The sequence below is a fragment of the Mixophyes fleayi genome, chromosome 1 (genome assembly GCF_038048845.1).
Source record: "Mixophyes fleayi isolate aMixFle1 chromosome 1, aMixFle1.hap1, whole genome shotgun sequence".
Classification (NCBI taxonomy): domain Eukaryota; kingdom Metazoa; phylum Chordata; class Amphibia; order Anura; family Limnodynastidae; genus Mixophyes; species Mixophyes fleayi.
The window spans coordinates 412,790,233-412,802,744 of record NC_134402.1 but is presented as its reverse complement, the minus strand read 5'-3'; the positions used below and the strand labels follow the sequence as shown (position 1 = coordinate 412,802,744).

Genomic DNA, 12,512 nt, shown 5'->3' with positions numbered 1-12,512 from the left:
TACTTATATGGACAATCTGAGTATTGATGACAGTTTGAATGGGTTACAGTATAAGTTTATTAACTGTATTCATTGATTTTTCTGGATCATCTGGATCCTTGAAAAGCGGTTGCTTCACTTGAATTGTTATAATAACTACTCCCAGGAATTGAAGGATTTTATTATTTATATGATAGTTACTTTATTTTTATGGCATTTTCTGCCTTCAGTGGTGCTGAGCATTGAAAGGGGGTCACATTCTCCCTCTTGCTCACCAACCTGTATATGGGCTAGTGGGAGGAACTCTGCAACTTTGCAGATGATTAACCCTTTCTACCAGTTTATTAATTGGTTTGGTTGCTACATTCAGGGCCGCCAAGAGGGGGCGGGTACTAATTATCTCGGCCCGGACATGGGGGCTATTGAATGTGGGAGTGAGTTTGGGCAGAATGAGGTCTCTTTATTAAATATGACTCTGAATTATTAAATGGCATTGATGGTTGCGGGGAATAGGTATATTTATGAAATGTAAATACTATTAATTTATTGCTGGGACTGTTTGGAGTGAGAGAAATAAGTTTATTTATTAAATGGGAATACTATTATTTTAATGTTGGGGCTGAAGGAAGGCCTAATTGTCTATCGTGCGTACTATTGATTTAACTCTAGGGCTGGTTGGAATTTTCTAAATGTACCCATTTTTTCCCAAATAGGGCCCCCAACATTCCAGGATCCAGACAAGCCGCAACTAAAGAAACCGGCAGCAACAGGTGGTGAAAGTGACAAGAACAGGTAGGAGAGAGCAGGATGGTCTGTGAAATGTGATTCTAGTGGGACAATCCCAATTTTTGGTGACTGTTCTGCCCAATGTAAGGGGCAGGCCAAGGCTATGTTCTCTTTATATACACAAAGCATTCTTTATATATTACACTATGGTGCTACAGGTCCTGAAAGTCAGGAGTGCTGGGACATATGTCACGCTCCGGTGAGCGGGCACTGCACCCTTGTGCCAATGGAGTACACAACAATGCAGGTTTTTTTCGGTTGGAGGGTGGCCTAGTGCTTTTCACCTGCTAGCCACGCCGCAATGATGCATAAACACGCCCCCAACTGTATGAACACAGCCACTCCCACATTTGCGACACTGCGCAGCGGCAGCACTAAAATTTTTGCCATGCTCAACTATAAGGGGGCCCCATGAATTTGTTGTACCAGGGCCCTGAATTCCTCTTGGCAATATGGATACATTACCAATTTTCAATAATCCTGCTGAACTAACACTAGAATTTCATGAATATCCAAACTCTAATGAGTAGAAGTTGAAGTTTTCAATAGGACAAAAATGAATACTTTTGTTTTTTTCTTGTTTTTTTACTAACATCAGTAATACAAAAATAAAACAAGATATTAACTATTATAAACATACAGCAATATTGGTCACTCGTTTAATACCATCAAATCTATTCCTGTTGGTGAGATCATTAGAGACTTGTGTAATTGCTATAATTACTCATATTTTCTGAATGAGTCTAAAGTAGTTTATCACAAAGAGATTATCCTGAATAGTCTATTAATAGTCTATTAAACAAATACTCTCAAAAGGGATAGGGATAAATTGATCCACTTACAGTTTGGCGACACATAAGGTAGACAAAATAAATGCAGATATGGAAGCAAAGGTATAACCTTGCTCATTAAAGAGGTTACATTCTAAGTGGAAGTTGGCACAGCTGAAACAAGAGGAGCGAGTGTGGCTTAGAGTGGAGATTGGGACAGTTGTGAAACATAGAATGAACCGCTTGGCGCATATAGTCTGCCCATTCAATGGGTTACCATAGGCTAATAAAACAATGGGCCCCATTGTTTTATTAGCCTATGGTAACCTCAAACCCTATTTGATACTCCAGTATCAGTACATGTCCTCGTGTTCTAGTACTTCTCTTCCTTTGAAGAATCTTTCCCTCCTGTACCCTGTTGAAACCCTTGATGTATTTGAAAGTTTCTATCATGTCCCCCCATTACCTTCTCTGCTCCAAACTATACATATTAAGATGAGTCTTTCCAGGTAGGTTTTGTGATGCAGACCGTGCACCATATTAATTGCCCTTCTTTGTGCAGTCTCTAATGGATTTATAGCCTTCTGAGGGTGTATTAGTGTGAATAGTATCATCAGGGATAAGGTAAGATTTAACATTATCTTTCTTCCTTGCACCAGTTTTAAATAAATGTCCCACCATTATAAATTTGCCTACCTCGTCCTTCCAAGTAAAACTAAGTGGTACCTTTAATGCCCAATGTGCAGGATTATTGTATGTATTTACTGTATGATTTAAATACAAGAGGGAAAGTCTTACTTAAGAAAACTAATTTTCGCCTTTATAAGATTTCACATGATAATTATAAAGAAATTATTTTCCAGTAAACTAAGTACAACATCACAGCAGGTATTTACTAATTTTAAATTCTTATATTAAGCATATTCTTTTATAGTGCATTTAAATGCAATTTTGTAATAATAAAATTGATAATTAAATGCTTAAATATTGCGTTGGTATCAAAATATAATTACTTTTGTGCGACGAAAATATATCTCTCATTGTGATTTGGCAGCCTTCTGATGAACTACAACTACCATGTACAATGAGTGTTTTTTTGTTTAAACATACACAGTTTTACAGTATTCTTAGCCAGGAGTGTCTAGTCATTGGTAAAAAAAATAAAAAAAATAAAAAAAAATAAAAATAAAAAAAAAGCTAATTTATAATCTTATAGTCAATCTGTTGATTTCATTTTTTAGGCTGCACCAATATTGTTGCATTACAAGGATTCCTGCATAGGTGATTTTCAGTAATTCCATCTGCTGTCCAAATCTTCCATTCATATTCCACAGGACTTTGATATTAATCCATCAATGAATTTAAATAGGAAATATATTATTTATATGATAACCTGCACTGCATGCAAAGTCCACTTTGTTGGCCCTTCTACATGCTGAATGTGATATAATAGAGCACTTGGCAGATGCTAAGAATTTTAGAGGCAACATTCCAAAGTTTAAAGACATATCCTCTCATGGAGGTAATACAGGTTTTTAATTTGGTTCTAAAATTAAGAAAATTAAAGTCTTTTGGATTGTTACATTGTAGACTAGAACTCAAAGCGTTTAAATCACCTATGGCATGTTATATATTTTATTTAAATTATGGCATTAATCTTAAAAATTTACCAGGTTTAAATTGTGACTCAAGCTTTTACGATTAACAAAGTTCAGATTGTTCCAAAAGGAAATATTGTTGATCTTGTCAGCATCTGGGAGGAAACTATATATTGCAGATGTGAATTTTTTTATTAACAAGTTATTTTATATACTTAGAATGGAATGGATGAGGTCCTTTCATAACAAAAGAAACACTAAGGCATTCTGTGAAATCTGGAAGAGTTCTATTGATCATCCCAGGATTTTAAAACTCAGGTTCACAAATGTTTTAAGCAAAGCTCATGGTATGATACTGGGATAAACACCAATGACCCGTCTATTCAATGCAAACTGAGATGAATTTCACTGATGGAAATGATTTTTTGGCGTTAGTTGTCACTCTGTTCTATTATAATTTAAGCTTCAATTTATATTTCAATCTGAATTTTATTGTGATTTTATCGTTGTTATCACATTGGTTTAACAAGCTCATGAACTCTTTTTTCCCTAAATCTTTTTTTGTCTGATCTCGTTATCTTTTCTTTTTTTGGTGATAAAATTCTTTTGAATTGCCTTGGCAAACACACTTCTTCAAGAAGTCAATATTCAAATATAAATAAACAAATAATAAAAACAACACAACAAACTGCAAAATAATTTTGTACCATTGTATTATTAGGAAGGGAAGTGAGCCAGTTCATTTAAATTATTACTTTACACTATTGTGTTATTTTTTTCTACCCATGACAGTTTGAATTTTGCATTTATGTAGGTAATCAATGAGGTATTTTGTTTAGTAAAATCGTGCCACATCTGTCATTGTTACACCTGTGTTATAATTGTTTACTAATGAAGGTATCAGTCCAGCCCATGTATATTGGGGAAGTGGACATGACCCTTGTGTTTAATAAGATACTTGCATTCTATATGTTTCTGTTCAAGTATTGTTACCTAGTAATGTGTAGGGTGGGGCCAATGTGGCTCATTTGTGTTCTGCCTATCAACAGGTAGAGTTTTAGCCCCACCCACATGGTATGTTTTATGTGTATACTTCAGGGGCGCACGCAGGGGGGGGGGGGGGTTCTGGGTCTCCAGAAACCCCTCCCCTCCGTTAAAGAAGTGCCCTACATATTGGCACTGTACTATACAGCAGCCACGGCGCTGTCAAAGAAGCGTCCGCGGCGGTGTTGTGCCACGGCTGCTGTATAGTAAAGTGCTGGCTAAACGGAGCCGCTGCGCACCTCTCGCCGGTTTGGGGTTTTTTTGGCGAAGGGGAAACCCCCCCTTAAAAATCCTCCGTGCACCCCTGTACTTAAAGGGGGAGATTTCAGCCAAAGCAAAGTACCACCAGAGCCCTGTGTGATGAGACCCTGCGGCAATATCCACCCTGAAATCTCCGCTCATAGAGGTGCGAGCAAAAATGAGCTAAGATTCTCCAATTGTAATAACGGAAAGTGTGCGCAGCTGCAGATCGCAAAAGGCGTCTGTGACTCTTCGCTGTTAACTGAATCCCCCTTTAAATTTGTTATTGTCCCACCTGAGAGCAGCTTTGGGGGAGAAGATGTTGCTGTTATAACTCTGGTGTTATTTCTGCTAATTTACACTAACAATTTGCGGTAGGATTATTTCCTTTTGTATTACAAAACCAAGGACGATTGAGAGACATAGAGAAGGCTTCAGTCACACCTAACCAACCAGTGCAAGTTTTAGAACATTTCCTTAGGGTTTGAAGTTAACACACAATACACACTATAATTTTCCCCCTTCCCTTGTGTTCAATCTGCACTGGAGAATATAACTATATTGGATATCTTTAGGAAGGGGCTTTAAATTGTTTCAGGCTAAGAATTAATTAATCTGAAGGTGTTTAATGTTACCTAATTTAGGATTCATTTAGCTATGACCAAAGGCAGGTACTATCCCTCTCATGTTTTAAAGAAGTAAATTAAATAAAGAAGTGGTTAGTACTTCTGCCTCACAGAACTGGGGTCATGAGTTTGTTACTTGAATAGTGGAGTTTGTATGTTCTCCCTGTATTTGCGTGGGTTTCCTCCCAAATTCCAAAAACATACTGGTAGGTTATTTGGCTGCTATTAAATTGGCCCTAGTCTGTGTGTGTGTATGTTAAGGGATTTAGACTGTAAGCTCCAATGGGGCAGGGACTGATGTGAGTGAGTTCTCTGTACAGCACTGTAGAATTAGTGGCACTATATAAATTGCTGATGATGATGATAAAATAGAATTTTTTTCTGCTTAACGGTTCCCGGGGCGCTGGCGTTTTTATTCTTCTCTTATATGGAGTTCTCAGCTGATGAGTTTATGTTTGTTTTTCTCCAAACTACCCCTGAAATTCTTCTCCTAATTAAATTATTTAGCAGTACTCCTATAAAGAAAAAACACTTGCCAATGGTATGACATTATTACTAAGCAGTCACTATCAGTTATTTACTCTTTTCTTTCCATGTGTGTAGATATGTCACATACTGGAGGCATCTTCTTTTGGGGGTTTAATAAATATTCATGAGAATGTAGCCTATCAATTCACTAGGAACCAATACCTCATGAATATTAGACAGGCAGCGCCTTAGTGATGTCACTGGCTTCAAATTCATAGGCAACATACTGGTTCAGCCCACAAAATGGATGCCTTGATGTTGTGTTGGTGAAAACTGAGCTCTCCCCACTAGTGATTAGTACCCACACAGCTCTGGCGTACCTGCCATGGGTGCAGTGCATGGGCCTATTGTCACTCACCGGACCGTGAGTGCCTCTACGCTGGTGCGTGGCTCACTAGCCTTCCTGCCGGCACCTATCTTGAACCGCGGCCGTCCGCCATCCTGATGGACTGCGCATGCGCAGCACCCAAGAACTCTTGTGACTGTTGCTTTTAATCTAATTGGTTGATCAGGCAACTCTCCCTATTTAAGGCACCTGTGCTCATTACCTCATTGCCTGATTTTGAGTCTCATTCCCTGTGAGTCTCTGAAGGTGTCTCCTGTGTTCTACTAGTGTCTTCAGTTTCCTGCTGATTCCTGTTCTACTCATCGCTGGTTTCCATACCCGCTACTGTCTCCTGTGTACTACTAGTGTCTTCAGTTCCTGTGGATTCCCTGTGCTACTCATCGCTGGTTTCCATACCTGCTACAGTCTCCTGTTTTCTGCCTGTGTCCTCAGCTGGACTCTGATTACCGGATCTACTCACCTGTGGCTCCTACACTCGTCTCTGCCGTTCAGCGTCTCTGCAGTCCCTGCATCTTCCTGTGGACAGACTGTTCTACTGAATAGCGGTATGCCTATCTGTTATTGACTTTCTATGTTTACTCTGCATATCCGTTAGGACAAGTTTCCATTCTCAGCAGCGGTATCCATACCCGCTATAGACTGTTATTGTTACGCTGCATATCTGTTTGGAATTAACCGTACTACTCAGTCGTTATATGCATAATTGTGTTTGACTATCCTTTATTGGCCTGCATATCTGTGCTGAGCAAGTCTCTACCAAGCAGCGCCACACATACCGTTATATAGACTTTGTTGGATACGCTGCATACCTATTGGGATCAAGTTCCTCTGTGCTCTCAGTGTCTGCATCCTATTATCCTTTGTATGCCTCCACTCATCGACACCTGTACACATCCTCACCTATTAAGCAGTGGTACAACTTGCTGTACGCAGACCACTGACTTCCCTGCTACCTACCTGCACCTGGACAAGTCTTCTCACCATAAGCAGTGGTACAACTTGTTGTACGCAGACCACTGACTTCCCCGCTACCTACCTGCACCTGGACACGTCTTCTCACCATAAGCAGTGGTACAACTTGCTGTACGCAGACCACTGACTTCCCCGCTACCTACCTGCACCTGGACAAGTCTTCTCACCATAGCAGTGGTACAACTTGCTGTACGCAGACCACTGACTTCCCCGCTACCTACCTGCACCTGGATGAGTCTTCTCACCATAGCAGTGGTACAACTTGCTGTACGCAGACCACTGACTTCCCTACTACCTCCCGCATCTGCTCACGTCCATCCTGATCTCCGTGTTCAAATCTGCCTTTCCACTATATCAGCTAGTCGCTGACTCATTGACCAAGATTGCTGCAAGTCACTGACTTTCCTATTCTTTATTGGCATTCTCTCTCCATTTGCTGTGATATCTGTTCCGCTAGTCACCCTGCTACCAGAGGACCGTTGTGTTAACTTCACCACTCTGGTAAGCCCAGTCATCTGGTGAATTCCTAGGCAAGACTCCTAGTGCCCGTGACACCTATGAGTCAAGGCAGAATAGCCAATGAGGTCTATAGTCTAGGAATCCATAAATCACTTTAGCTGTATTGGCGTGTCTTCTCTGGATCCATCCCCTCTTTACATGGACCTACTTCATGCACTAAGCCTTTGACTGACAGTACTTGGTATAGATATATAACCTCTGCCAGTCACATTAATAGTGTGCGTGCATGTGTGTGTGTATACTATTATTAGTCACTGTAAGATAATCTTTACAACATGATTTAAGAAGCCACACATCTGATTGATAGCATCAAACTTGAGAACTTGGAACACGAAGATAGAGATGTACTCAACTTGACTAAAAATAGAACATACGAAAACATGAGCAACTTTTTACAGCATTTCTTATGAATTCTGTGGAAATATGATAGAAATCTATTTTACATATATGCAAGAATTTACCTACATGTGTAGATAATATATATATATATATATATATATATATATAGGAAAAAGGTCATGACCAGTTAACTTTCATTATATTAGTCAGGGTTATAAAATAGAAGAGAATAAATGGGCAGTATATTGGTTGATACATTTGTACTATATAACTATAGTACTATTTGTACTATATTCTATGATTTATTATATGCATTTCTAACTTCACAAAGCAGTATATAGTGGTAAAAGCGGGGTATATTGTGATATATTGATATATTATTATATTATGATATATTGTGCTTCAAAGTATAGCTGCCCAACAAAGCCTTGGTTACAGCACATAGGGGCCTATTTATTGTTTAATGTTACCGAGCACCATTTAACTCGGTGAATGAATATAGGAAAAGGAAAATCTGCAGTAACCTTGGTTCAAGGTACGTTTATTGCAGCATTTAATATAAATCAAATTCACACCTCTCTTTCAGGTCCTCTTACCAAAGTGTGAATCAAGACGTTGCATTATTTTAGACAACTCATACAATTTTAGATAAGTCCATCTTACTAAACAGAGATACTAGCATGTTTTCATTAACTAAGCTAATATTAATACCCAGCAATGAACACTGGTGGGACATAGTCATCAATCAAGCTTTTTAAGGGGGGGTTCCCACCCCCCCCCAAAAAAAGAGGAAAAGAAAAGCAAAAGCTCTGTACTATCCAGCAGCTGCGGCGCTGTCAAAGAAGCGTCCGCGGCGGTGCTGTATACAATACAGCACCACCGCGGATGCTTTTTTGACAGCGCCGCAGCTGCTGGATAGTACAGGGGCACTTTTTTAGTGGAGGGGAGGGGTTTCTGGAGACCCAGAAACCCCCCCCCCCTCCCATGCGTGCGCCACTGGACAGCACTAAACCTGACACCTTTTTACGTGTTTAATTCATTTTTATGGGGTGTATGTCCTATAATGATAGTCTGGATGTTACAAGACTAAGGGGTAAATTTATCAAGTTGCGAGTTTCCGGCAGGTTTGAAAAGTGGAGATGTTGCCTATAGCAACCAATCAGATTCTAGCTATAATTTTGTAGAATGTACTAAATAAATGATAGCTAGAATCTGATTGGTTGCTATAGGCAACATCTCCACTGTTCAAATCAGCCGGAAACTCGCAGCTTGATAAATTTACCCCTAATTCTTCTTCTTAGTCTTCTTTACCTATGCTTGGAGAGAGTACAGTAAAACACATCTAAAGCTAATACATTGTTAATACATTTTCCCTACATTTTGCATACACCTATCAGTTTAATGAATGAGAACATGCCTTAATGAATAAGTCCGACATGCACTTTTTAAAAAATGTACAAAACCTACAATGTGGATTTGACAACTGAAAAAAGCGTGTCCCACTGGTTTTTTTTTTGTTTTGTTTTTTAAATACTGTTTATTAACAACATTGTTTTTAAATGTACAGAGAAGATCAACTGGAATCCAGCAACACTGACACATAGAGAGGTATGAGGCATAGATTAGTTCGAAATGCAACACCTGAAGCCACCAAGGACCATGCCCAATGGTGCCCTTACATTGTGACGTTCACTGTGTGCTGGATTTAAACCCTAGAGATGTTCTGTAATAACTTTTTTACAATATGGGGAGGGGGTTGTAGGAGGGGAGAGAGGGAGAGTGAGGGGCAGCATAGGATGGTGTGTGGGGAGAAGGAGATAGGGGGGTAGTAAGAGAGAAGTGAAGGAGGAGATTAATGCGATGGGAGGCATAACAAGGATGTAACATACTTGCCAACTCTCCCGCATTGTCCGGGAGACTCCCGCATTTTGCGAGAGTCTCCCGGACGAGTGTGGCAATCTCCCTGATAGGAAGGGGGAAAAATTTAGTTTAAACGCCGCGATTCACCCGGAATCGCGGCGTTTAGCCCCGCCCCCACTGTAAAATGACGCGATTTGCGTCATTCCGTCACGGGGGCGGGGCCAAAATGACGCGATTTCGCAGCCCCGCCCCCTGCACGCCCACGTCCCAGCCGGCATCTCCCGGAAGAAAAAAAAAAAAAGTTGGCAAGTATGGGATGTAATGTGTGTAATGGTAGTCTGGGCTGGACGGAAAATTACACGTACAGAGTAGGTTCAGAATCAGGGGTAGAGGCTAATCATGGTATGAGGCCCACGGGTACCAGATTTTATGGAAGGATATGGAGGAGCCCCTCAGGGTGCTGGTGATGTGCTCCATCTGATAAGTGTGTCATACTCGGCTGCAGACCATTTGAAGCGTTGGTGGCGAGGGATTCTTCCAGGATTTGGCAGGTTGCTGCACTGATAAAGTGCCTGAACATCTTGTGGGCATTAGAAGAGTGTCCCACTGTTTACTGTCTGACTTGTTGCTTGTTACCCATTATATCTGATTTATCATTCATTATGTGTTCACATTTATGTCACACTGCTTCTAAAGGCCCAAAGCCTCATGTATCATGACCGCGGTGTCATGGTGCTGGTCACGTGATGTGTGGGCTGTGCGACTGGCTGGGTGCTGTGGAGCGCTGTCATTTCTCAAGTGAGAAGATCAATGCACCGATCACCGATATACAGCTCTGCTACTTAATATAGATCCTATACATTTGGTTTTTACAGTACAGTAAACGTTTCTATACCATCGATAGTCTACAGCTGATCTTCTGAGGAACAGTAACTGGGAATACCTAGGTCAAAACTTACCACCCACCTGTTAGTAAACCACCGCAGTACACCAGGAGTAATGGTGTACTATAAAAGTTCTCTCACTCATCTGCAATCAGAGAGTCTGATGGAGAGAGCCAGGGGAACACTGAGTCTTTGATATTAATTACCATAACTCTGATTCAAATCAGCATGCGGCTCATGGTGTACTAGGGTCTGATTCAGAGTCGAATGCAAGTGTAAGCATAACTTCGATTGAAAAAGCTGCACACAAGTGTATGCGTATGTGCGTGTATTGAGAGTTGAAGATGAGTCCAGGTCCAGAGGCAAACGCAGGATTTGTAGAGGGGGGGTTTCCACACCACGCCGCCAGTGGGCGTGACCAGCATTAATGGGGGTGTGGCTATAATTTTAGACAGTGCTTGGCTGCTCTCCAACTCTTCCTATCCCCATAATATACATGGACAATGCTGCGTGCACTACTGTTAGGTGCATGCAGCTCTCCCTTTTAAAGCAGAGCCATGTGAAGCGGGGACAGGGACCAGCCACCTCAATTATACAGTGCGCCAGGCTTGGAGGGGGTTTCCAGGCACTAGAAATTCCTCTCGGTTTGCCTATGAGGTCTTAATCAGTAGCTTGCCAACAGACACACATCTCAGACACTTACTTCCAGCCTGTGAACATGGAAAAAAAAACAAAGCTCATCATCAGCTACTTACACCTGCCCCTGACCACCAGCAAATAAAACCGCTTACACAGCAGTATCTGTGACCCATGTCCCAGGCTCAATCCATGCACAACTGCTCTACGTGCCTGTACTGTAGATACGGTATGCATATGAACGTACTTCTCATTCTGCACCAGGCCCATAGATTATATACTATTGAACCTCGCTTAAAGTTTTGAAAGTAAATAAACTCATCTCTCAAGGAGAGGTGCGCCCAGGATCAGGTTTGCCAGGGGGCCCATGATTCTTATGGAGGCCCTGTATGCAGCACTCTCATAAGCATTTTCAATTGGAAAGTACCCTAAGGGGGGAATTCAATTGGCCGCATTACTTGAAAAAGTAACATGGGCTGCGCATTATTACCGTTATTACAGTAGTCTTAACGCCGGCTTTTTGCTCGCAGCTCAATGAGACAAGACAAGAAGAAACAATATCGCACCCAGCAAAGTCACAAGACTGTATTAGCTGGCCATCCTACAACACATTAGAGAGATTTTGTCACACCCAGATTATATGTAAGAGAAAGAAAGCATGTCACAAATATCATTAGTATCAAGGTTGTTTGGAGGGTCATTAACCAGTAACCTGGTTTCATAGTGAGAGCTATTTATAAAGCGTGTATAACTGTGAGATTTCATGCTCTGAGGCAAGGTATCAATGTAACTAAAAACATTGGTACGTATATCTTTCAGCAGAGATGAAGACACAATATTTAGCATTCTCCTGAACCATTGATTTAATCACTTCCGAAGCAATCTTTAGATTTATTTTGTTTGGGCACATAGAGATTTATTTTCATAATAAAGCTGAGTAATCGTTTATGTAATTTTTGGGGAATAAAGCTACAGTATAAAACAGACTCAAACAATAAAATTTTCCACCAAAATTCATTCTAATGCTTCTATTTTCACATATATAAACCAATAGTACACCTATTTAGTATATGTAAAGTGTGTTATCCTTTCCCCCCTGTGGTCTTGTATTAGTGTAGCCATGGCTGGAGCAGTTAGTGCATAGTGGCCTACTCTCTCGGAATGCCTGGGAGAATTTCTGAGAGTTCTCCCGGACTCAAAGGAGAGCAAGCAATTCTGCCTGATCCTGGCCGGCTGTGTAAACTAAATGGAGGGGGCGGGGCCTAGTGATGTCATGGACACAGCATTGTGGCCCTGAACCCTGTTTTTATTGGTTCAGAGTAGTGATGTACGTTTTGGCGGCGGGGCTAATGACATGATTCTTCAAGCTCCGCCCCCACACACCC

The 12,512-nt window shown here is 40.9% G+C and overlaps 1 protein-coding gene across 1 annotated transcript in view; it reads left to right on the top strand.

The window, feature by feature from the left end:
- Positions 1 to 752: 752 nt before the first annotated feature.
- MAST4 (microtubule associated serine/threonine kinase family member 4) overlaps positions 753 to 12,512 on the top strand; it is a 592,623-nt gene continuing 580,863 nt past the window's right edge. Inside the window, exon 1 of the mRNA XM_075182588.1 lies at positions 753 to 771. The gene's annotated coding sequence lies outside the window, so the exon portion shown is untranslated. The remainder of the gene's footprint in view (positions 772 to 12,512) is intronic.